General features: G+C 40.5%; 1 long non-coding RNA gene across 1 annotated transcript in view; it reads left to right on the top strand.

Annotated features, from left to right (window-relative positions):
• Positions 1 to 321: 321 nt before the first annotated feature.
• Positions 322 to 25,172, top strand: part of Gm40376 (predicted gene, 40376) — a 46,721-nt gene continuing 21,870 nt past the window's right edge. The window contains exon 1 of the long non-coding RNA NR_168680.1: positions 322 to 404. This is a non-coding gene — a long non-coding RNA (predicted gene, 40376). The remainder of the gene's footprint in view (positions 405 to 25,172) is intronic.

Consider the following 25,172-nt stretch of genomic DNA (forward strand, 5'->3'; position numbering starts at 1 on the left):
CTAAAATCCTCTCGAGGATGGGAATGGGATAAGAAAAAGAAGTGCAAATGATTGCTGCACCAGCCTTCCAGTGCCATAAATATTGACATTAATTTTCAGGTTTCGGAGTTTGATGGATGTTTCTTTAAACAAACACACACACACATGCATAGTAAGCAGCAGTAGGATTGGGTGATGATCTCATCTATTGCATTATACGCAAGGGTGATGGCTGTGTCGTGAATATTCATTATGCCTGGGCACTGGGCCAGTAGAGCGGATATGACACAACCAATCAGAATAACTATCAGCTATGAAAGCACTTGTACCACTGTGCTAGATGATATTTGTCTCCTGGACACGAACTTCTGTCATGAGAAAAGGAACCTCGACTGAAGAGAGGTTGCCACCCACCATGGCCTGGGGTATGTCTGTAGGACATTCTCTCTCTCTCTCTCTCTCTCTCTCTCTCTCTCTCTCTCTCTCTGTGTGTGTGTGTGTGTGTGTGTGTGTGTGTGTGTGTGTGTGTGTGTTGAGACAGAGTCTCACTGTGTAATCTTAGTAGGGTGGCCTGAAACTCACTACATAGATCTGCCTTCCAAGTGCTGGGATTAAAGGCATACCGTAACTGTATTTTCTCAGTTACTACTACAGTAAGAGGGCACAGCCCACTATGGGTAGTGCCACCCTTGGGCAAATGGCCCTGGGTTATATATGTAAAAGCAAGCTGAGAAAGCAGTAAGCAGCAGTGCCCCATGGTCTTTCCTTCAGTTCCTACCTCTAAATTCCTGGGTGTACCTGTCCTGCCTTCCCTTGTTGATAGGCTATACTGTGGAGATGTTGGTGCGTCAAAAAAAAAAAAAAAAAAAAAACAACCTTTCCTCCCCTAAGCTGCTTTTTTTCATGGTTATTTTATGACAGCAATAGAGAGGTAAATGAAGGCAGCCACTGATGTGTGTGTCTCTGTGTCACATCGGGCTATCAGTGCTTACTGCTTACCAGAGCAAGCTGAAGGTAATCGTTGTGATTTGTAAGCATGGCAGAGCTGTGTGAAGGCAAGTATCCTCCCGTAATACTTCTACTGAATGCTCATGAGCAACTGTGGGCTAGAGGGGAGAGCAGAACCCAGGGAAGAAGCCTTGGGTAGTCAGTAGCTACAAGTGCATTATTACATAGTATTATGGTATTACTTCATAGTATTAGTACCTGAATAGTACCTGCTAGCCACCAAATATGAGGACAAGAGTAAGGAATCTTGCTCCCAGAATGGTAGTGTAATATAATAACAAAACAGGCTCTAAGTGAGAGTTCTTGAGGTCGGAGACATGGACCACTGGTTAAGAGTGCTAGGTGCACAACCACGAGGACTTGAGTTCAGATCCCAGTACACACATAGCAGGCAGGTATAGCCCTGCACACATCTATCACTACCACTGCAGCAGGCAGAGGCAGGAGCATCACTACTGTTGGCTTCTAGCCTAGCCAAAAGAAACTGTGAGATTCCGTTTTTGACAAGAGACCCTGCTTCTAAGGAACAAGGCAAACAATGATAGAGAAGGACACCTGATATTCTCCCCTGGCCTTTGCGTGCACGTACACACACACACACATACACACACACACACACACACACATGCGCACACACACATGCACACACACACACATGCACACACACATGTGTATGTGCACATTCATGTGCTCATATTCAATACATGTCACATGTCATGAGAGAGAAACCTTCTGTTCTAAGTCTCTAAAGTTTCCATAGCAATGGAGACTTTATCCTGACCAGAAGTTTGTTCTCTATGGATACTGTGTGACAAAAGCTGGAGGCATTTCCATAGCACTGTCTTCATTGGAAATCAGTGAAGATGGATATCAGAGACTAATATATTGTGGCTCCATGTGTTATAGTAACAAGACTGTTTCTAACTATTTCTTGGAAGACGGAGTCTCATTGCAGCTTGTCAGCAGTTCTGGAGGAAGTTGTTGGAAAACAGGAAAATACGAGCTGGGTGTTCCGAGTCTAGATGTCCCTAATCTAAAATGCTTCCAACTGAGAGTGCCAGCACAGTGACACAAGGGAGACAGTCCATACCTGACTCCAAGAGATGAGTTGCATCTATAAAACACATGAATACTAAAAATGCTCTGTAAGATTCCTTTTAGGGGGCTAGGGATATGGCTTTCAGTGGATAAAGCACTTGCCTCTCAAGTGTAAAGAGCAGAACTCACATCCCCAGAACTGCAATAGAAGACTGGACAGGCATGCAGCCCACTTATAATCCCAGTATTAACAGGCAGAGACAGGAGGTGCCTGGGGCAAGGTGGCTAACCAGCCAAATAAGTGGGTTCTTGGCCCTATGACAGATAATAAATGGAGAGGGGTAGAGGAAGACAACCAATGTCAACTTCAGCACCTTACCACACATACCGACACACATGCAAACAGGCTTACACACACACACACACACACACACACACACTTGCATTCAGCTCAGTGCATAAGGTATATATGAAACAACAACGAATTTCATATTTAGACTTAGTCCTCAGGTATAATGGTTAATCTTCATTGTTAGCATAACTGGATTCGGCTTCTGCATTCATCTGTGAAGTCATCTCCAGAGAGATTTAACTGAGGAAGAAGATCTCCCCTGTGCATGGCTAGCACTATCCCAGGACCTGTGTTCCCAGACTGAAGGAGATAAGAAGGAACCTGCAATGAGAGCACCAATATTCTCCCTCTCTGCTTCCTGGATGCCAAAGCCACGTGACTAGCCTTACACTCCAGTCACCATGCCTTTTGTAACACAGTGGATTTTTTCCCTCCCCAAACTATGACCCAGGAAAGAAGAAAAAAAAAATAAAGCTTGTTAAGTATTTTATTACAGCTGTGACAAAGGTAACAAGGTCACCAAGATGGTTAGTTCTGGACATGGAAATATTCCAAAGTATATGGAGCTTTTGAATCTGAAACACTCTGGTCTCCAAGCATTTTAAACAAGCTATAGTTATTATATAACCCAGAGCTTGAATCAGCTGCCCTAAGTTACATGAAAGAGAGGAACTCGGAAACTGCAGGCAAGGATGAAGAGGGATGGGGGGTCTTAGCATCCACAGGATCCTCTGAACAGGCTAAAAAGATGCTGTGCCTGCTTCTGATCAGAATGGGAGAACTGAAGTCTCTATAGGGTGCCTTTGCTGTCACATTGAGGAAAAATAGCTTTCTTTTGTTTATAAAATCAGTTATTTAATTTACTAGACCATAAATATTATTCATTTATATATGTGCCTCAGTGTATGTATGTGTGCCATGTATGGGTCAGTGACTGCAGAGGCCAGAAGAGGGAGCCTGATGCCCTGGAATTGGAATTACAGAAGTTATGAGCTGCCCAAAGTGGGAACCAAACCCAGATACAATGCAAAAGCAGAAAGTACCACTTAACTACTGATGTTCCAGCCACTAAATCATATTTTCTTGTTGAACCCATAAAAAAACCGGGCCTGTGAGACAATCAAGTCAACTGGATTTCAAAGCATGCCTTTCTCCTAGGAGAGATGGGACGGAACACTTGGGTTGTTTCACCAAATGGGATGTGCTAGAAGTTGGATAAATGTTTAAAGGCACAGTACAGGTTAGCATAACAGTTATTAAAGACACCCCGGGATCCTCAGCTGCTGGTGGAATTTGTACAGTGTCAAGAGTTTTGCCATGGGGTTTGACCAAAAAACCAAGCTTTCCTGACAGCAAAGCACGCAGAAAGATCCCAGGTTTACAAAAGCCCCACCCATGTGCACAAGGAGAGGAAAACAAACTAAAATCGCCACCTGCTCTCCTCACCTTTAAAGTCCTGTTACAAATACTCAGCAGGAAGCATTGTCCAGACTTACTCATTCTCTAGTGTCTTTAGATTGAGTCTTTCTTGGGTTCCTTTCTATGAGCACTTTACCGGTAGCAAATATCTGTATGTGTCCAATCATGCAGAAACAGAAACATGCTCACTTTCGTGTCGGCTCTAAAGATTTGTGTATACATTTTAAAGTTTCAAGCTTGAAGAGATCTACTTCCTGGCTCAGAACTTGAGCTGTTTGGGTGAGTCTAAGCTCTGCATCACGTGTAAGGATTGTACCGAAGCTTCTTAAGTTTGGTATACAACGAGGGATCCTTCCATTGTTGAAGGAACAATACAGAGTCATGGGATTGTTTCTCTGTTGAAGGAGTAATGTAGCAATGCTGCCCCCAGGCCTTTTGTTCTCTAAGCCTCCGCTTGGCTCGGTTGAATTCAAGAAGCCTGAGAAGCAGTGGAGGCACGGGGATGACCGCACTGCCTCCCACGAGCCAGATGCCGAGTAGACAGTATTTTAGTCCAGTTACTTGGTCGCTTTACTAAAACTACAATCTCATTATAGTGATTTTAGACTGAAAGGAAGCCATTATCTCATCACCTGGTTGCATAACCACTAGAAAAGCTGGGTTATATATTGTTCTACACTTTTCTTGCGTGTGCATTAATATATATCCTAAGCTGGTATTGTGGATTACATGTATTTTGAGACTTTTTCAAATTTCTCAACCTTGGCTCACTGCCGTCTCTCATAATACTGCCGTTGTGTTTTCTGTAATGAGGATGGCCAAAATGCATAATGGAATTCTATGCACCAGCACTTTCTAAAACATACCCAATCTAGGAAAAACCAGGTAGAGGCAACTATCACATAGCTAGGTTGTGAATTTTATGCTGTAAACCTCTTAAAAAATCCAAGCAGGAAACAGCTTTCTAAGCATTTTCTTTCACTATCTTTAAACATTTAGTCATAGACTACAGAGTACAACTTCAAGATATAAACTAGGATATAAACACACAGTCAGAAACCTATATCTTTAGAACCTTTTAAAAAGTAGGTCACTATAAACTATGGACTATTTCAAGCACAATGGTCTCAAAGGCTCCTCTGAAAAAACATTTCAGAAAGTATAAACAGCTCAACTGGAAGAAAATTGATGCTTGAAGACTTGAAAAATCAATAGAGTATTTTTTTAAATGTGTTTAGATTTTCAAACCCTGGGAGACAGTCAAGTCTTTGGAATGAGAGTAGGGTCCACTTTCCCTGGGAATAGTAAGTTGGCATCCACTAGATTCTCTTCGACATAAAATCACTCTGCATGAATCACAATGACAACACTCCTAGCCCACAGACAGACCCATGACTGTCTGTGGGTGGGCAGTCATTTAACATCTCTGGGCAGCAGCCTGACAATCCAGTAGTACTGACTAACCTCGATCCTGAAGGGCATAGCCACTTTGCTTATTTTAAAAACAAAATCCATTATGAGAGAGAAAGCACTTTTCAAAGGAACACCCATAGCATTCTTAACAAGAGAGGGAGATGTTTCCCCCATAAATTACAAGCAACCAAGCCCCCTTGTGTTTATACACTTGTGTTTCTGAAAATGTCTTTGAAGGTCAAGTACCTGGAAGTCAAGCTGTAGGCTTGTACTTCCCATGAGCTCAAAACCACTATAGCATCCACAAACATTACTAAGGAATGATTTGTTGCTTAAACATATGATATAGATAGATGGATAGAGATAGATATAGCTATCATATCATATATAATCATATATAGATATAAATATCATATACAATCATATATGATATTTAATTTATTAAAAACAATGAACATCAAAAACAAATAATAAAAATGTGCATATTGAAATAAGTTTGTATTTCCATTGCCAATCATCCAACTGGACAAGGAACTCTCCTGTAAAGGTGGGGAAGGACTGGCTCATAGCAATTGTATTGGATGGTGTATTTGATGTTAATTTTTCTTGAAATTACTCTCAAGAGAAAATTGCACGCCACCATCTTCTCCTCAAAGGGATCTGTGAGATGTGGAACTTCACAGTCTTATCCATAACTCCTTGTATTTGGATCACTGCCAATCCCCAATTTCTACTTCTGCGAGATTCTGCTCCCTCTGTTAACTCACTTGCTGCCGGTAGTATTTCCACATGTTCCTCAGAGTCTCTGCCTGGGTCTTTTGTTTCCTGCAACTCAAGGGCAAGAGTGTGGTGTCTTTGGAGCATACAGCCAGAGGTAACTTAGGTGTACCCGACCAATTTATCTGCAGAATTTGTATTTCTGTTTTTCTGTTTTCTATTCTTTTTTTTTTAACCAAACAAGAATGAGGCATCATAGAAATTGGATAGCAACATATGAATGATTATTGCCAAAAGTAGAACCTTGGGAGGCAGGCAGAGAAACATGAAGTGCTTGTTTGTTGGCAAGAGACCATATATTCTGGTCAGTAGAGTTCAGGAGATTGATTATATAGTAATGGTGGGACCATGTAAGGTCATGGCATATCCAGATCTCTAAGATTAACTACTTCTGTCTTTAAACATTGTTGGATTAGCTCTGGGGAACAATGCTTAAATAAAGTAAGTTAGTTTTTCAAAGAACTTGCCAAGCATACTTTCCTTCCTAATAATTGTAGAGTTGCAATCAGCCTAGGTTGCAGGAGTATAGATGTAATAAAAGGAAGGGGAAAGAAGAACTATCTAAAAATAGACAGTTGACTATGCTGGAGAACCCTAACTTCTAGATGCAGATGGTCCTCTTAGCAGAGCTGTTTTTCATTGATAGAATGGCCAGAAAGAGTCCTGAGTGGGGTAGTGGAGGGATACATAAAATTGGATGGAATGGGTAAAGTAGGACTTGGATTCACCCTATCTCCTTCTCCATGGCTTCTTGCAATAAAAGCACTCAAATACTTTCTCTATGTGCTGGTGACCCATGGTCTTAGTACAAGACCTGAATTCTAACCTATGGAAATAAGAGAAGTATTATTTTAGGAAAATAATTGGCTGCCAGTAAGAAGAGAATCAGAATTGGATCTGTCAGATTTAGCAGCACTTGTCTTTGTTGCTGTAAATGCCTCTGCCATACTGATAAGAATCCTGGAAGTCAGAGAGTATTCATAACCTGTGAATTAAAGTCTAATTTGCTAATAAGATTCCTGCAAAGGACCAAGGTGAACATTAAAGGTTTTCACTGGGTTCTGAATTATGATACCAGAACTTACCACCTGGGGTAGAGCAGAACAAGGAGGGAAAGGAAGGACATGTGTAAACCCAAGCCCCTCTCACCACCCACACTCACAACTTCCACCAGCAGAGGGTTCTGAGCCCCAGTTGCAAGCCAAGTTCCAGAATTTCTAAACCCATCCCTCTAAATTCTCTCCCAGTTGGTGTTCACATGGCCCGAGTCTCTCTGTATCCTAAATCTTTATGTCTGTGATGGTATGTGGAATCCATTGCTTCCTGGTCCATCCCATTAGGGCAGATGAGTGATCTGGCCTTATCCACTGAGCAGACAGAATTCCCTTTGAGGCCCATATTTCAGATAAGAAGAGTTAAGGTATCCCTTAACTTGTGTAAGAGAAAAGTCAAGCTCGGAATATTAGCTGTCTTAGTTAGGGTTTTACTGCTGTGAACAGACACCATGGCCAAGGCAACTCTTATAAAGACAACATTTAACTGGGGATGGCTTACAAGTTCAAAGATTCAGTCCATTATCATCAAGGTGGGAACATGGTGTAGGCAGATCTGAGAGTTCTACATCTTCATCTGAAGGCTACTAGGAGAAGACTGGCTTCCAGGTATCTAGAAGGCAAGTTTCTCAAAGCCCACCCCCACAGTGACACACCTACTCCAACAAGGCTACACCTATTCCAACAGGGCCAACCTCCTAATAGTGCCACTGCCTGGGCCAAGCATGTTCAAACCACCACGCTAGCCTACTGGCAATTTGGTACTTGAACTGTTCATGTGGTTCCACTGGTCAAATCTAACCCATTTGTCTTTAAGTAGGCTCATTTGCCTACAGTACTTTTTCAAGTACAAGTACCTGAGGAATCTCAGAGGTGTGTAAGCCCTTTCTGTCACTAGCACCTAAGGCCACCCACAACCTCTGAAGGATTCACCCCCATTATCTGGCAACACAGCTCTAGGTTGAACATACTTACATTCCCAAGAGCTTTTTAAACCATTACTTAGCATAGTAACAAGCCCACCTCAATGAAGGCCTCCCTGGCCTCCAGTTTATAACATGGCCTCATAATGGGTGTGATGGTTTGTATATTCTTGGACCAGGGAGTGGCACCATCTGGAGGTGTGGCCTTGATGGAATAGGTGTGACCTGGTTGGAATAGGTGTGTCACGATAGGTGTGGGCTTAAGACTCTCACCCCAGTTGCCTGGAAATCAGTCTTCCACTAGCAGCCTTTGGATGAAGACATAGAACTCTCAGCTCTGCCTGCGCCATGACAGCCTGGATGCTGCCATGCTCCCACCTTGATCATAATGGACTGAACCTCTGAACCTGTAAGCCAGCCCCAATTAAATGTTGTTTTTTATAAGACTTGCCTTGGTCATGGTTTCTGTTCACAGCAGTAAAACACTAAGACAGAAGTTGGTACCAGGGACTGGGGTATTGCTGTGATAGGCCTCGCCATGCTTTTATTTGAAAGAACGTGGATTTTAGGACTTTGGATTTGGAACTCAGTAGAATGCTTTAAATGGGGGCTTAATGGGTCATCCTAGTAGGAATATGGAAGACTTAGTTGCTGGGAGTAATTTGAACTGTTGTTGACCTGGCCCAAGAGATTTCAAAGGAGAAAAATTTCAGTATGTGGCATAAAGACTGTTTTTGTGGTATTTTGGTGAAGAATATGGCTACTTTTTGTCCTTGGCTGAAAAGTCTGCCTGAGGCTAAGGTGAAGAGACTTGGATTAATTGCATTAATTGCATTGACAAAGGAAGTTTCAAAAAAGCCCAGCAGAGACATTGTTCTCTGGTTAAGTCTCACAAAGAGAAGTTTGAACAAACATAGCAAGCTTAGAAAGGCAAAATATAAAATATATGGTTCGAGTATTAAAGGCATACCAGGAAGTGAAATGGAGCAAAATCCTGTGTTCTAGGAAATAATAGATTAAGGGAGTGGGACCTTGGGGCAAGATCCTACCCAGCTTAATTTAGATCCAGGCATGGTGGTACACACCATTAATCCCATGAGACAGGCATGCTGATCTCTGCATTCAAGGCCAATCTACAGAGCAAGAACCAGGATAGCCAAGCTTAGGCAGTGAAGGATTTAGAAAACATAAAGCCAGTGATAATGTAATAGTACAAGGGGATTATGTTCTAGTTCCTGTAAGCAGCAGAACTCGGCAGCTTCAGCCATGTGGCTCTGGTTCTACAGTTAAGAATGGAAGGAACTACTGGGACAATTGATGCTGGTTAGCTGGAGCTAATACATTAGCAATGATTATGAAGAGACCAGCATCACTGAGGTGAAATCTTCTGGGAAGTGTTTTCTGGGAGCACAAAGAAGCTGTGTTCCAGAGATAGTCAAGTTGTACCTCGTGCTGCAGCTGGGCTTGGTAATGTGTAATCACCCAGGTGGTACTGGTTTTGAATTCATGAAGGTGTCATGGAAAACAGCTGAGGCTTGGCACTGTGAGAAGTCACGGAAGGCCATTGGAGAAGGTATAGCCTCAGCTGTAGTTGATGGCCCAGGACTGAAGGGGTCATGCAAAGGATTTGAGGCTTGGCACCATGAAGAGAGCCTATGAGAGGCTATTGGTGAAGCCTAGTTGGAGTGGAACACCCCAGTGTATTCGAGATGTCAGTACCATGGAATGATCACCAAGAACAGCAGCCGTAGGGGAGTGGATCAACCTGAGCTTAGAGTGCTACAGAGGGCAGAGCTGGAGAAGCAATGCCAGTCCTTAGGAGAAGCCCAAAAGATCAAGTGGGATCCCAGACACTGAAGTAAGAAGCTGTAACATTGAAATTGCCTTGGAGACTCAGAGCCATGGGATACATGCTGAGGAAAGCTGCTAACAGAGAGTGGAACCAGCCCAGGAGAAAGCAGTTTGTTGTAGTCAACAAAGATGAAAAAGGAGTGGAGATCTGAAGACTGCTTTGACATCAGCCATGGAGATTGAGAGTTTGGAGTTTGCCCAGCTGTTTTCCTGCCTTGCTTTGGCGATTACAGTTAATTAGTTGGATGAATTTCAAAAGAGACCTTGAACTTTGGACTTTAAAATTGTTGAGACTGCTATAGATTATAAGGACTTTGAAAGTTGGACTAAATGCATTTGCATTATGCTATGTTTAAGTATGGTCCCCATAGACTCATGTTTTTTTAACACATCTATTAGGGCCAGGGAGTGGAATGTGATGATTTGTATATTCTTGGACCAGGGAGTGGCACCATCTGGAGGTGTGGCCTTGATGGAATAGGTGTGACCTGGTTGGAATAGGTGTGTCACGATGGGTGTGGGCTTAAGACTCTCACCCCAGTTGCCTGGAAATCAGTCTTCCACTAGCAGCCTTTGGATGAAGACATAGAACTCTCAACTCTGCCTGCGCCATGACAGCCTGGATGCTGCCATGCTCCCACCTTGATCATAATGGACTGAACCTCTGAACTTAAACGCCAGCCCCAATTAAATGTTGTTTTTTTATAAGACTTGCCTTGGTCATGGTTTCTGTTCACAGCAGTAAAACACTAACTAAGACAATGGGCCAGTCTCTCTGAAATATACAGAAGGTAGTGATTCCCTGCATTGGTTCATGGAACTTCTTAGGTTGCTTTGCCCATGGCTCACTGACTTGTGTTTCACTGGTCTCATATGGAAGGGCAGAGTGTTGCCAACACTGAAAAAGATCACATTCTTGGAATGTAGTGTCTATGGCCTAGAATTCAGGAGAATTTGTACAAGACATATTTTTCTAAAGTTATGTTACAAAATTGTGAACAGTACATTTAACATGACCAGAAAAGAAGTCATTTTTTCTTCACCTTAAGATTAAGATTGTTTGCTGAGACTCAGTGAAGCATAGCGAGAACCACTGGGAGTCAGGCATGGTGCAATTCTGTGATGTAACTGATATTGTGTTCATGGTAAATAGAGCCCAGTGGATCATATTGCTTCAGTCTAAGTAGGTTCCCAATAAACACAGCACAGCTTTGTGGGTAATAGCAGTCACACTACCTCTCACAGAGGGGGGTGTGAAATCAGACAAAAAGGGCACGGTCCTGGAACAGATCAGGAAGTGGCAGTTCCTGGAAACAATGAAGAATCATCAGTGTGTTATGGGGAAAGATACATTGCCTTATTCATTATTTAAGTCTTAATGAATACATACTACACTAGCCATGGACCTGTGTATCTTCTGAATGTTTTTAGAAAAACAAAATGTTTCTCAAGGTAGGAAACATGGTAACATATTTGCCTATAGCTCACATGTTGGAGAAGGATCTCTAGAGCAGTGATTGCACCTTCCTCATGCCATGATCCTTTACCATTCCTCACGTGGTGGTGACCTCCAACCATTAAATTTTCATTGTCATTTCATAACTGTAAATTTGCTACTGTTGTAAACCATAATGCAAACGTTTAATATATGGGATATCTGATATGTGACCCCTGTGAAAGGATTGTTCTACCTCCAAAGGGGTCATGACTCACAGGTTGAAAACCACTGCTCTAGGGCTTCCAGACAGCTAGAAGGAAAGTTTCTCAAAACCCACCTCCAAAGTGACACGCCTACTCCGACAAGGCCACATCTACTCCAACTGGGCCACACCTCCTAATAGTGCAACTCTTGTGAACCATAACAGAAATGTTTGATATGTGGGATATCTGATAAATGACCCCTGTTAAAAGATAATTCTACCTCCAAAGGGGTTGTGATCCACAGATTGAGAACCACTGCTCTAGGGCCAAGGGTGTTATGGGACTTTGCTGACCCAGTTTTCTCCCTTTCCACTATCACTGAACAACCTCATCACCAATAACCTCTTCAGAACAGCAGCAACAATCTTGTTATGCCCCCAGGATCATCACCATAGCGACTCAGGAATCCTCATCATCCCAATTCACACAGACAACACTGCTCTGCATGTTCTCTGGTCTGGTCTTGTGTCATTTACGGTTTCAACTCTCAAACCTGTGTCTTCTGGTCCAGATCTGCTATGATTAGCATAAGTATTCTTGGATACAGGATCCTTCCAGTGTCTGTCTGTGCTGGGAGCTGATCCCGTGCCATGATGCCCAGAACTGATCCTGTACCAAAGCTCTCCATACTTAAAAACCACCAGTAGAGAGCTGTTTTCCAAGGAGTGCCAACACACCTGTCAGCACAGGAGGGACAAGCTATAGTCAGAGACAGCAAGACCAGTCAGAGGGAGTAAGACCAGCTAACACCAGAGATAACCAGATGGGAAGAGGCAAAGGCAAGGACATATAAGCAACAGAAACGAAGGCTACTTGGCATCATCAGAACCCAGTTCTGCCACAATAGCAAGCCCTGGATACCCCAACACACCAGAAAAGCAAGACTCTGATTTAAAATTACAGTTCATAATGATTATAGAGAACTTTAAGAATGTCACAAATAACTCCCTTAGAGAAATACAGGAGAACACAGGTAAACAGGTAGAAGCCCTTAAAGAAGAAACACAAAAATTCCTTAAAGAATTACAGGAAAACTCTATCAAGCAGGTGATGGAATTGAACAAAACCATCCAGGATCTAAAAATGGAAAGAAAACCATAAAGAAATCATAAAGGGAGACAACCCTGGAGATAGAAAACCTAGGAAAGAGATCAAGAGTCATAGATGCAAGCATCACCAACAGAATATAAGAGATAGAAGAAAGAATCTCAGGTGAAAACGATACCATAGAAAACATTGACACAACAGTCAAAGAAAATGCAAAATGCAAAAAGCTCCTAACCTAAAACATCCAGGAAATCCAGGACACAATGAGAAGACCAAACCAAAGGATAATATGTATAGAAGAGAGAGAAGATTCCCAACTTAGAGGGCTAGTAAATATCTTCAACAAAATTATAGAAGAAAACTTCCCTAACCTAAAGAAGGTGATGCCCATAAACATACAAGAAGCCTATGGAATTGCAAATAGGTTAAACCAGAAAACAAATAAATCCCTCCCATCACATAATAGCCAAAATACCAAATGCACAAAACAAAGAAAGAATATCAAAAGTAATAAGGAAAAAGGGTCAAGTAAAATATAAAGGCAAACCTATCAGAATCACACCAGACTTCTCACCAGAGACTATGAAAGCTAGAAGATCCTGGGCAGATCTCATACAGACCCTAAGAGTCTGAGTCTACAGACCCTAAATGCCAGCCCAGGCATGGTACTCTACCTAGCAAAACTCTTAGTTACCATAGATGGAGAAAGCAAGATATTTCATGACAAAAACAAATTTACACAATATCTTTCCACAAATCCAGGCCTACAAAGAATAATATGGAAAACGCCAACACAAAGAGGGAAACTATACCCTAGAAAATGCAAGAAAGTAATCTTCTTTCAACAAACACAAAAGAAGATAGCCACACAAACATAATAATAACATCACAAATAACAGGAAGCAACAATCACTATTCCTTAATATCTCTTAACATCAATGGACTCAACTTCCCAATAAAAAGACATAGGCAAATAGTCTGGATACATAACAGGGCCCAGCATATTGTTGCATACAGGAAACACATGTCAGTGTCAAAGAAAGACTCACAGTAAAGGGCTGGAAAACAAATTTCCAAGCAAATGGTTCCAAGAAACAAGATGGAGAAGCCATTCTAATATCGAATAAAATCAACTTTCAACGTAAAGTTATCAAAAAGGATGAGGAAGGACACTTCCATACTCATCAAAGAAAAAATCTACCAAGATTAATCAATATTCTTCAAATTATTTCACAAAATAGAAAAAGAAGGAACACTACCAAATTTGTTCTATGAAGTCATAGTTAGGCTGATACCAAAACCACATAATGACACAAGAAAGAAAGAGAACTTTCAGACCAATTTCCCTTATGAATATCAATGCAAAAATACTCAAAATTCTCGCAAACCAAATACAAGAACACATAGAAATGATCATTCACCAAAATCAAGTAGACTTCATCCAGAGATGCAGGGATGGTTCAATATACAGAAATCCATCTATGTACACTACATTAAAAAAACTGCATAATCGTTTCACTAGATGCTGCAAATGCATTTGAGAAAATACAGCATAGCTTCATGTTAAAACTTGGAAAGTTCAGGAATTCAAGGCCCATACCTAAACATAATAAAAGCAATATACAGCAAACCAGTAGCCAACATCAAACTAAATGGGGAGAAACTTGAAGCAATCCCACAAAAGTCAGAGACTATACAAGGCTGCCCACTTTTTCTCTACCTATTCAATTTAGTACTTGAAGTTCTAGCTAGAGCAATTAGACAAAAAAGGAGGTCAAATGAATATAAATTGGAAAGGAAGAAGTCAAAATATCACTATTTACAGATGATAGTATATATAAGTGATCCCCAAAACTCCACCAGAGAACTCCGACAGCTGATAAACAACTTCAGCAAAGTAGCTGGATATAAAATTAACTCAAACAAATCAGTAGCCTTCCTCTACTCAAAGGATAAATAGACTGAAAAAGAAATTAGGGAAATGACACCCTTCACAATCGTCCCAAACAATATAAAATATCTTGGTGTGACTCTAACCAAGCAAGTGAAAAATTTGTATGATAAGAACTTCAAGTCTCTGAAGAAAGAAATCAAAGAAGACCTCAGAAAATGGAAAGATCTCCCATGCTCTTGATTGGCAGGATTAATACAGTAAAAATGGCCATCGTGATGAAAGCAATCTATAGATTCAATGCATTTCCCATCAAAATTCCAACTCAATTTTTCAATGACTTAGAAAGAGCAATTCTCAAATTCATTTAAAAATAACAAAAAAACAAGGATAGCGAAAACTATTCTCAACAATAAAAGAACTTCTGGGGGAATCACCATCCCTGACCTCAAGATGTACTACAGAACAATAGTGATAAAACTGGCATGGTATTGGTACAATGACAGGCAGGTACATTGATGGAATAAAATTGAAGACCTAGAAATGAACCCACACACTTATGGTCACTTGATTTTTGACAAAGGAGATAAAACCATCCAGTGGGGGGGGGGGGGGGCAAAGACAGCATTTTCGACAAATGATGCTGGTTCAACTGGCAGTTAGCATGTAGAAGAATGCAAATTGATCCATTCTTATCTCCCGGTACAAAGCTCAAGTCCATGTGGATCAAGGACCTCCACATAAAACTGATACACTGAAACTAATAGAAAAGAAAGTGAGGAAGAGCCTTGAGCACATGGGCACAGGGGAAAGTTTCCTGAACAGTACACCAATGGCTTGTACTATAAGATCAAGAATTAACAAATGGGACCTCATAAAATTTCAAAGCTTCCTTCTATAAGGCAAAGGACGCTGTCAATAAGACAAAAAGGCCACCAACAGATTGGGAAAAGATCTTTACCAATTCTACATCTGATGAGGGCTAATATCCAGTATACAAAGAACTTAAGAAGAACCAAGTAACCCTATTAAAAAATGGGCTACAGAGCTAAACAGAGAATTCTCAACTGAGAAAATTTGAGTGGCCGAGAAGCACATAAAGTAATGTTTAACATCTTTAGTCATCAGGGAAATGCAAATCAAGACAACCCTGAGATTCTACCTCACACCAGTCAGAATGGCTAAGATAAAAAACTCAGGTGACAGCAGATGCTGGCGAGGATGTTGAGAAAGAGAAACATTCCTCCATTGCTGGTGGGATGGCAAGCTGGTACAACCACTCTAGATATCAGTCTGGTGGTTCCTCAGAAAATTGGACATAGTACTACCTGAGAACCCAGCAATAGCACTCCTGGGCATATACCCAGAAGATGTTCCAACATGTAATAAGGACACATGCTCCACTATGTTCATAGCAGCCTTATTTATAATAGCCAGGAGCTGGAAAGAACCCAGATGTCCCTCAACAGAGGAATGGATACAGAAACTGTGGTACATTTACACAATGGAGTACTACTCAGCTATTAAAAACAATGAATTCATGAAATTCAAAGGCAAATGGAGAGAACTAGAAAATATCACTCTGAGTGAGGTAGCCCAATCACAAAAGAACACACTCACTGATAAGTGGATATAAGGCAATAAGCTTGGAATACCCAAGATTCAACTCACAGACCATATGTAATGCAGAAGAAGGAAGACCAAACTGTAGATGCTTCAGTGCTTCTTATGAGGGGGAACAAAATACTCACAAGAGGAAATACGAAGACAACATATGGAACAGAGACCGAGAGAAAAACCATCCAGAGACTTTCCCACCTGGGGATCCATCCTATATACCAAACCTATATACTATATACCAAACCTAGATACTATTGTGGATGCAGGGAAGTGCTTTCTGACAGAAGCCTAATATGGCTGTCTCCTGAAAGGCTCTTCCATAGCCTGACAAATACAGAGGCAGATGCTTGCAGCCAACCGTTGGACTGGGAGTAGGGTCCCCGATGGAGGAGTTGGAGAAAGGACTGAAGGAGCTGAGGGGTTTACAGCCCCATGAAGGGAGCAACAGTGTAAACTGGCCAGACCCCCTGGAGCTCCCAGGGACTGGATCACCAAACAAAGAGTACACATGGAGGGACCCATGGCTCTGTCCTCATATGTCACAGGGGATGGCCTTGTTGTACATCAGTGGGAGGAGAGGCCCTTGGGCCTGAGATTGTTCAATGCCCTTGTGTAGGGGAATGCCAGGGCAGGAAGATGGGAGTGGGTAGGTGGGTGGGGAGCACCCTCATAGAAGCAGGGGGATGGGGATGGGATAGGGTGTTTCTGAAGGGGAGATCTGGACAGAGGAAAGCATTTGAAATGTAAAGAAAATATCCAAGAAAAAAAATTAAAGAAGCATAAGTATTCTTCAGAGGCCCATGTACAGAAAATGATTGGTTCCCAGAGAGATACTGTTGTGAGGTAGTGGTAGAGCCTAATGAGAGGAATTTAGGTCATTGGGAGGATTCCCTTAATGAGACTATGGGGCTCCAGTCTTTTGGCATGAAGTAAACAGTTTTACTCTTCCACATACTCAATACCATTACTATCTGGCACCCTTCTCAGAAGATTAAAAGCAATGGGTCAGCCTAATTACAACTTGCTCCTTTGAAATTGTAAGCAGACTTTTCCCTTTTTAAATTGAATACTTTATGTCTTTTCTAATTTTTATGCAAATATAATCTACTTTAAACATATTCCCACTCATTCCCTTATGCTTCCTTTTCTCCCTAGACAATGTTGCTTCTACTTTCATGACATCTGTATATATATAATTTCATGTATCTACATAAGCTCTAACCACAAATGAAAGGAAATGTGTGATATTTATGTTTCTTTCTGAGACTGACTTAATTTGCCTAGTGTGATTATCTCCAGCTGCATCCATTTTCCTGCAAATGACATGTTTCCTCTTTATGGCTGAAAAATATTCTACTGTGTATATATACCACACTTTCCTGGTTGGTGAATAACTTAGGTATTAAGAATAACGTAAAAGAGACTGCAAAAATCTCTGATATATATTAACTTGGAGTCATTCAAATAAATACCTAAGGGTGGTAGCATTTGGTTACATGACAGAGCTAGTCCAGACTGGTTTTGATAGTTGCTACACCAGTTTAACATATCAGCAATGTGTTAGTGTACAAAATACCCAACAAACAGGAGATAGAACTTGTAGATACCATATCCAGTGGATAGGCACAGCCCCCAGTTGAGGGATGGGGCCACCCACCCACCTCAAATTATTAATCCAGAATTCTTCCTGTCAAAAGAAAATGCAGGGACAAAGAGTGGAGCAGAGACTGAAGGAAAGGCCATCTAGAAACTGCCCCACCTTGAGATCCATCCCATCTGCAGACCCCAAAACCCAGGCACTATTGCTGATGCCTAGAACGCTTGTTGACATGAGCTTAGTAAAGCTGTCCCCTTAGAGTCTGTGACAGAACCTGACCAATACAGATGCAGATGCTTGGATGCTCACAGCCAAACATTGGACTGAGCTTGGTGACCCCAATGGAGAAGTTAGGACTGAAGGAGCTAAAGGGATTTGCAACCCCATAGGAAGAACAACAATATCAACAGAGCTCCCAGGGACTAAACCACCAGCCAAAGAGTACACATCGGGGGACACATGGCTCCAACTGGATATGTCGCACAAGATTGCTTTATGCGGCATCACTGAGAGGGGAGCCCCTTGGTTCTGTGGAGGCTCCCAGGGTAGGGGGATACTAGGTTGGTAAGGCAGAAGTGGGTGGGCAGGTAGGGGAGCACCCTCATAGAGGCAGAAGGATGGAAAAGAGGGTTTGTGGAGGGGAAACTGGGAAGGGGGATAACATTTGAAATATAAATAAACAAACAAACAAAAATTTTTTAAAAGCTGTCATCTGCCTGGCATAGAGTGAGGATGAACACTTGCCCATGCTTAGTGGCTCGCCATTTTGGAACAACAGCTCATTTATAGACTGGGTTGTCCGGTGTCCTATTTCTTTTTGTAGTTCTTTGTATCCCTTAGGTATTAATCCTCAGACATATAACTTGGAAAGAGTCTTTCCCACCTTCTAGGCTGTCCCTTCACTTATTCACTCAATAATCATTTCCTTGGTTGTACAGAAGTTTTTTAATTTCGTGGGATCTCACTTGTCAGTTGTGGTCATCATTCCCTGAGTGTCTAGGGGGCTGATCACAGTCCTTGCCTAGGCTGACCTACTGAGACTGTTTTGCTATTTTTCATCTATCAGTTTCAGAGTTTCAGGCCTTGCACTAAGATCTTTGATCCATTTGGAGTTAATTTTCACAGGAAGTCAATTATGTGTCTAGCTTCCTTCTTCCTCATGTAATTATCCATTCTTGGCAGCACCATTTTTTTTGAAGATACTCATTTGTCTCCAGTGTTTTGTTGTCATGATTCCTTTTAGTGTTTCTGTCCAAAATCAGGTAGCTGCAACTGTGTGGATTTCTATCTGTGTCCCTCATATTGTTTCGTTGACCTATTTTTGTGCCAATGTCATGGTGTTTTTTGTCACTATGGCTGTGTAGAATAACTTGCAGTCAGGTATGATGGTATCTCTCCCACTGTTCTCCTTGCTCAGGATTGCACTGGCTATCCAGGGTCTTTTGTACTTCCATATAAATTTCGAGATACTTTTACTCTACTTCTGTGAACAATGAAGTTGAAATTTTAATGGAGTTGTATTTCACAATATTAATTCTTCCAGCTGAAGGCCTTCCCATCTTCTAGTATCTTCTTCAGTTTTTTTCTTTAATGTTTTAGTTTTCATTATAGAAGTTTTTCACTCCTTGGTTAAATGTATTAGGGGCGGAGCTATTATTGTTTTTTGTTTGTGGAGGCAATCATGATGGAACTTATTTTTCTAATTTTTTTCTCTGCATGCATGCCATTGGTATTTAGCGAGGCTACTGATTTTATAGTGTGTGTGTGTGTGTGTGTGTGTGTGTGTGTGTGTGTTGGCACTTTGCTAAAAGTGTTCATCTGATCTAAGTGTCATCTGGGGGAGTCTTTAGGGTCTTGTATATAGTACCATTAGTATCTATAAACAAGGATACTTTTACTTCTTTCTTTTCTGTGTGTTCTTTTTATTTCCTAGTCTTGGTATATTAAATGAGGGTGGAGAAAATGGAAACCTTTGACTTGTTCCTGACTTTAGTGGAAATGATTTCAACATTCCCTATTTAGCATAATGTTGTCTATAGATGTGCTGCATATAACCTTTATAAGTTGAGGTATGTTTTTTTCTATGCATATGTTCCTTCTATTTCTATTCCTTCAACTTTTTATAATCCTGAAATGTTACATTTTGTAAAAAAAATTTTTACTGCATCTCTGAAAATATTCAAGATTTCTGTCAAGTCCATTTATTTATAATATCACATTAATTGACTTGTATTATGTTGAGACATCCCTGAATTTCTGGACTGAAGCCAACTGTTTGCAAATATTTGTTTGTTTGTTTGTTTGTTTACTTTATATCCCAATATCAACCGCCCTCTCCTCCCAGTACCCCAGATCCTTCCTCCACTCACCCCTCTTTCCTTTGAGGAGGGGGAGCCCTCTGGATATCACCCCAAATGCCCACCTCAGCTCACCTTATCCTCCACCTGCCCAACTCCAACACATCAGTCACTGAGGAACTAGGCACATCTTCTCTCACTGAGGACAGACAAGGCAGCCCAGTTAAGGGAATGAGATCCACAGGCAGGCAACAAATTCAGGGACAGCCCTCACTCCAGTTGTTAGAGGACCCACATGAAGACCAAGCTACACATCTGCTACATATATGCAGGGGTACCTAGGTCCAGTCCAAGCTCACTCTTTGGTTGGTAGTTCAGCCTCTGGGAGTCCCCAAGGGTCGAGGTTAGTTGACTCTGTTGGTTTTCCTGTGGTGTCCCTATCTTATTCAGATCCCTCAATTCTTCCCCCACTCTTACACAAGATTCCTGAGCTCCATCTAATTAAGTTGTGCATCTCTGCATCTGTTTCTATTGGCTGCTGGGCAGAGCCACTCAGAGGAGAGTTATGTTGGGTTCCAGTCTGCAAGCATGACAGAGTATCATTAATACTTTCAGGGATTGGTTCTTGACCATGGTTTGGGTCCCAATTTGGACCAATCATTGGTTGGTCATTCCCTCCGTGTCTATCTTTGTTCCTACACATCTTGTAGGCAGGACATGTTTTATGTTGAATACTTTGTGGGTGGGTTGCTGTCCTTATCCTTCAATATTCCTGGGAATCCTACCTGGCTCTAGGAAGTAGCCATTTTGGGATTCATATACCCCACTACTAGGAGTTTCAGCTACTGTGTCCCCCATAGCCACCCTGGGACCTCCCCTATCTCAGGTCTCTGGCACATCCTAGAGATGCCCCTCCCCCGCCCTGCTCAATACCAATTTCCTTTCCTAAGCTCTCCCCTGCTTTCCCTACACCTGACCCTCCTGCATGCTCCTCTCCCCTTCCCCCTCCCTCCTTGCTCCCTCCCTCCATACACCTCCAATATTTATTTTATTTTCCCTTCTGAAAAAGGTTCAACCAGCCTCCCTTGGACCCTCCTTGTTATTGTGTTCTTTGAGTTTGTGGATTGTAGCATAGTTATCCTATATTTTATAACCAAAATCCATTTATAAGTGAGTACATATCATACATGACCTCTTGGGTCTGGGTTACCTCACTCAGGATGATATTTTCTCCTTCTATTCATTTTCTTGTGAAACTCATGATGTTCTTGTTTTTAATATTTCCATGTGTAAATAAACCATATTTACTCATTATTGAGTTGAGGGACATCTAGCTTGTTTCTAGTTTCTGGCTATTATTAATAAAGCTGCTATGAACATAGTTGAGCAAGTGTCCTTATGGTGTGGTGCAGCATACTTTGGATATATGCCCAAGAGTGGTATAGCTGGGTCTTGAAGTAGAACTATTCTAAATTTTCTGAGAAACCACCACACTTATTTCCTAAGAGATTGAACAAGTTTGCACTTCCAGCAACAATGAGGAGTGTTCCTCTTGCTCCACATCCTCGTCAGCATGAGCTGTCACTTGAGTTTTTGATCTTAGTCATTCTGATGGGTGTGAGGCGGAATCTCAGAGTTGTTTTGATTTGCATTTCCCTGATGACTAAGGACTTTGAACATTTCTTTAGTGCTTCTTGGCCATTTGAGATTATTCTGTTGAAAATTCTCTGATTAGCTCTGTACCCCATTTTTAATTAGGTTATTTGGGTTATTAGTGTCTAACTTCTTAAGTTCTTTATATATTTTAGATATTAGCCCTCTAACAGGTGTAGGGTTAGTAAAGATCTTTTCCCAGTCTGTAGGCTGCAGTTTTGTCCTATTGACAGTATACTTTGACTTACAGAAGCTTTTCAGTTTCATGAAGTCCCTGTTAATCTTAGTACCTGAGCATTGGTGTTCTATTCAGGAAGTTGACTCCTGCACTGATAAGTTGAAGGTTCTATTCTGTTCTATAGGATTTAGTATATCTGGTTTTATGTTGAGGCCATTGATCCATTTGGACTTAAGCTTTGTGCAGGGTGATAAATATGGATGTATTTGCATTCTTCTACATGCAGACATCCATTTAGACTAGCACCATTTGTTGAAGATGCTCTCTCCTTTTCATTGTATGGTTTTGGCTTCTTTGTCAAAAATCAAGTGTCCATAGATGTGTGGGATTATTTCTAAGCCTTTGATTCTATTCCATTGGTCAAGCTGTCTATTTCGATACTAATGCCACAGTTTTTTATTACTGTAAAAACTTGTAGCACAACTTGAAGTCAGGAGTAGGGATATCTCCAGAAGTTCTTTTATTGTACATGATTGTTTTAGCTATCCTGGGTTTGTTGTCTTTCCATACAAAGTTGAGAATTGTTCTTTCAAGGTCTGTAAAGAACTGTGTTGGAATTTTGGTTGGAATTTTGCGTTTACTCTATAGATTGCTTTTGGTAGGATGGGCCATTTTAACTATGTTAATCCTACCTACCCATGATCATGGAAGATCTTTCCATCTTCTGATACCTTCCTCAATTTTTTTCCTCAGTGACTTGAAGTTCTTGTCATATAGGTCTTTCACTTGCTTAGTTAGAGTTATACCAAGATATTTTATATTATTTGTGCCTATTGTAAAGTATTTTACTTCCCTAATTTCCTTATCAGCTCAATTATCATTCATAGAAAGGAGGGCTACAGATTTCTTTGAATTAATTTTGTATACAGCCACTTTGCTGAAGGTGTTTATCAGCTGTAGGAATTCTCTGGTAGAACAATTGGGGTCACTTATGTATAGTATTATTTATGTATCACCTGCAAATAGTGAGACTTTGATGTGCTTTCCAATTTATATTCTCTTGATCTCCTTTAGTTGCCTTACTGCTCTAGCTAGGACTTCAAGTACTAGGTTAAAGAAAGATATGGAGAGAGTGGACAACCGTGTCTTCTCTCCAATTTTAGTGGAATTGATTTAAATCCCTCTCCATTTAATTTGATGTTAGCTATTGGCTTGTTGTGTATTGCCTTTACTGTGTTTAGATGTGAAACTTGTATCCCTGATGTCTCCATGGCGTTTAACATGTAGAGGAGTTGGATTTTGTCAAAGGCTTTTCCAGCATCTAATGAAATGATCATGTGGGGTTTTATTCTTTCAGTTTTTTTTAATATGGTGAATTATGTTGTTGGATTTTCATATATTGAACCACACCTGCATCTCTAGAATGAGGCATGATCACATGGTGAATGATGTCTTTGATGTATTCTTGGATTCAGTTTGTTAGAATTTTATTGAGTATTTTTGCATTAATGTTCATAAGGGAAAATGACCTGAAATTCTTTCTTTGTTGAGTCTTTAAGTATCAGGCTAATGTTGTTCTCATATAATGAGTTTCGCAAATTTCTTTCTTTTTCTATTTTGTGGAATAGTTTGTGGAGTATTGGTATTAGCTCTTCTTTGAAAGTCTGGTAGAATTCTGCACTAAAACCATCTGGCCCTGTGCTTTTTTTGGTTGGTAAACTTTTAATGATCCTTTTTATGACCCCTTTTTAAGGGTTATAGTACTATTTAGATAGTTTATCTGATCTTGATTTAGCTTTGGTAATTGGTATCTGTCTAGAAAATCATCCATTTCATTTAGATTTTCTAATTTTGTGAAGTACAGGCATGTCAAGTAAGACCTTGTGATTCTTTGTATTCTGCTTTTTCTGATTTTGTTAATTTGGATAGTCTCTCTGCCTTTTAATTAGTTTGGCTAAGGTTTTATCTATCTTGTTGATTTTCTCCAAGAACAAACTCTTGAACTCTTTATTTCATTGAGTCTTTGTGTTCTCTTTGTTTCTATTTTATTGATTTCAGCTCTGAGTTTGACCATTTCTTGTTGAGTGTATTGGCTTTTTGTTTTAGAGCTTTTAGATGTACTGTTAAGTCACTTGTTTGAGGACTAATTTCTTTATGAAGGCAATTAATCCTATGAGTATTCCTCTTAGTACTGTGTTCCATTAAAAAAGAAAAGGAAATTAAAGACTTTCTAGAATCAATCAAGATGAAGGCACTTATTGTGTCCCATAAGTTTTGGGTATATTGTGCCTTCATTTTCATTGAATTCTAGAAAGTCTTTAATTTCTTTCTTTCTTTTTTTCCCTGACCCAGTGATCATTGGGTAAAGAGTTGTCCAGTTTCCATGAGTATGTAAGCTATCTATTGTTTTTGTTGTTGGTGAAGTCCAGCTTTAATCCATGGTAGGATACAAGAGGAAATTTCAATTTTCTTGTCCCTGTTGCTTTGTGACTGAGTATATGCTCAATTTTGTATATAGTTTTATGAAGTTCTGAGAAGAACTTCTATAGATCTGTTAGATCTGTTTGATTCATGAGCTCTGTTAGTTTCATTATTTCTCTGTTTAGTTTCTTTCTCAATGACCATCAGTGAGAGTAAGGTGTTGATATCTCCCAACATAATGTGTGGGGCTCAATGTGTGATTTAAGCTTTAAAAATGTTTCTGTTATGAATGTGGGTGCCTTTGCATTTGCAGCATACATGTTCAGAACTGAGATGTCCTCTTGGTGGATTTTTTCCTTTGAGTATGAAATGTCCTTCTGTATTTCTTTTGATTACATTTTGTTGAAATTCTATTTTATTTGGTATTAGAATGGCTACTCAAACTTGTTTCTTGGGTCCATTTGCTTGAAAATTCTTTTTCCAGACCTTTATTCTAAGGTAATTGCTATCTTTGTTGCTCAGGTGTGTTTCTTGTATGGAGTAGAATGATGGATCCTGTTTATACATCCACTCTATTAGCCTATGTCTTTTGATTGGGGAATTCAGAGCATTGATGTTGAGAGCTATTAATGACCAATGAATGTTAGTTTCTATTATTTTGATATGGTGGTGGTAGTGTGTGTGTGTTTCTCTTATTTTGGATTTACTACTGTGGAATTAATTATTTCTTGTGTTTTGTTGGGTACAGTTACACTCCTTGTGTTGCAGTTTTATTTACAGTATTCTATGTAGTGCTGAATTAGTAGAAAGATCTGGCTTAAATTTGGTTTTGTCATGGAATATCTTATTTTATCCATCTATGGTTATTGAAAGTTTTGCTGTGTATAGATGTCTGAGCTGGCATCTGTGATCTATTAGGGATTATAAAACACCTACACAGGCTCTTCTGACCTTT

The sequence above is a fragment of the Mus musculus genome, chromosome 12 (genome assembly GCF_000001635.26).
Source record: "Mus musculus strain C57BL/6J chromosome 12, GRCm38.p6 C57BL/6J".
Classification (NCBI taxonomy): domain Eukaryota; kingdom Metazoa; phylum Chordata; class Mammalia; order Rodentia; family Muridae; genus Mus; species Mus musculus.